The following is a 2,124-nucleotide window of genomic DNA, read 5'->3' as shown; positions in this document are numbered from 1 at the left end:
CTGAAATGATAACGCCTGCAGAATATCAATTAAAATACTTACGTATACTCTCGTCTGCGGCCCATGGGCTCGGCGGTGCAGACGTCATTATCGCGCTGCCAATTTGCACTGTTTCTTCAACTTTTAATTGATTAACCGCCACCATCTCCTTTTTCGAATCTTCAGCATCTACCATGTCTGTGGACAAAGCAGCTACGGCAGCGGCTGTCTCATCATTTACCAACGCGCGTTGCATACCGCCAGGATTGCTGCTGCTAAAACCTTCACAGGCTGTTGGCTGTTTCTGTATTACGCTCATTAGCGGTACATTACCGATAGTCACTGGCACGCAGATCACTTGATTCGCATGCCAACCTTTCATTTTAGCTTCCACCTCTACTTGATAGGCAATCTGTAGTACGCGACAGAGATTGAAGCAGGTTGGTGGTGTCGCGGGTACTACGAGCGGATAGTTGAATTGCTTCTTACAATGCACTGGCACGCCGTCACCCTTAACCTTCGTCACAACAATTCGTTCACTCCTGGTNCTCTATCAATGATGATTGACCTGTAAGGCAAAAGTTGTGGGTAAGTAAATTTGGTAAGAGACTTCCAAGATTCATAGCATCAAAATTGCATGTAGCTAGTTGTAATCACAAATTTTGTTAGCGAGAGAACGTAAGAATGGTCGTGTGTTTCAAATTCCCCAACTAAATTAAGCCTAGGTCAGTTATTTTTTTATGTTTTGGCTACCATGGCAGATTGATTTCTTCCGCTTCTCATTTGCTGTACAGGTTGTGGTATTGGGTCGTCTCGATTTCGGTATATGCCTGCCGTATCCTGGCGTTTCTTTGGAGCAGTGACTAGGTGGGTGACCGCAAGACATAAATAATAAACAACAAAATCAAAAAATTTTAAAGTAAGTGGAATAGGTCTCAGGAACAAATAAACAAAGAGATTCCAAGAGCCGATCCATCGACGTGTGCATCGTGTACAACGAAGTGACGTTAGATGACCTATAAGTGGCACATTACACTGCCGTTTTCAATAGGGTAAAGTCGGCGCTGGAGAAGTGCGATGAGTTTGAGGTACGATTATCTCAACTGTTTATCGATCAGGTCATGGTCACCTCGCAAGCTTTGACTCCGCGATGGTAGTGCGCAGATACAAGGTTGTAAATTATGAGAGCCACTCTTTCGGGCTCTCCTGTGAAGAGCTTCGCAAGCATTGATGCTGCTTAGCAGGGCTTGAGCCTCAAGCAAATCCCTTCAAGTGAGAAATCCGAAGGCAGAGAGCTCTCCTGCAGATAGACAGCAAGACGCTGCCTAGGTATCTTTGGGTCCAGAGCAGCCACATCTCATTGAAGGACTGGATGATGCCTAAGGCTGAGGAGTCAAAGATGAATAGTATGCCCTTCTTGCTCCTGAATGATGTGATAAGCATTCAGTTTTTCGACTAGGCTGAATTTTCACTTTCGATCTGATATCCAGCAATCCAAGGTGAAAACTTTCCGCGCGAACTATGCTGATGACAAACTGATGACAAATTGCCCTACGTGGTCGACGACGCGAATAAGCTGCTAAGTCTAACGCTTGTGCAGATACACTTCTCGCACTTGAATCTGGCCATGGATAACTTTTCCGTCTTTCTGATGGAGGGAGATATCGACATCGCACAACCTTTAAATGGTTTGTAACGAGTTAGGTATATATTTATCGAAGTGGGGTAAGAAAGCAACGCTGGTATCAGCATTTGTCCGGTAAAACCAGCAGTCTTAACTGATGGCGAGCCGAGAACGCTTAGCAGATATTAGAGGCCCTCTTCAGGTCCCTGTAGTAGCTTTAAAGAAAAATGTCCCAAAACTTAAAACTAATGCCTGTTCGTGAGTGTTTAGACTTTACATACACCTTGTAACTAGGTCACTGTAAACATATCGTATTTAGCGTTAAACGACATTATTATCTAGAATTAATTTGAATGAAAACTTAAACTCACTCTCATCCGAACCAAGCAAATATGTTTTCGATTTTATATAATCTTCATGACCCCTAAAGTAGGTCGTTTCCTTTCTTGTTGAGGACTTCCCACGTAGATCCGTTTCGGTTTTACTCGAACTCTCTTCCCATCTCGTTTCTGCGCAACCGT

General features: G+C 43.9%; 1 pseudogene; it reads right to left on the bottom strand.

The window, feature by feature from the left end:
• Window positions 1–42: 42 nt before the first annotated feature.
• LOC108355729 (uncharacterized) lies at window positions 43–2,116 on the bottom strand (annotated as a pseudogene).
• Window positions 2,117–2,124: the final 8 nt, after the last annotated feature.

Source organism: Rhagoletis zephyria, unplaced genomic scaffold (assembly GCF_001687245.7).
Source record: "Rhagoletis zephyria isolate East Lansing unplaced genomic scaffold, Rhagoletis_zephyria_1.1 Rzeph_scaffold_49322, whole genome shotgun sequence".
NCBI lineage: Eukaryota > Metazoa > Arthropoda > Insecta > Diptera > Tephritidae > Rhagoletis > Rhagoletis zephyria.
Note: the sequence above shows the minus strand (reverse complement) of the source record. Positions and strands in the feature narration are given on the sequence as shown.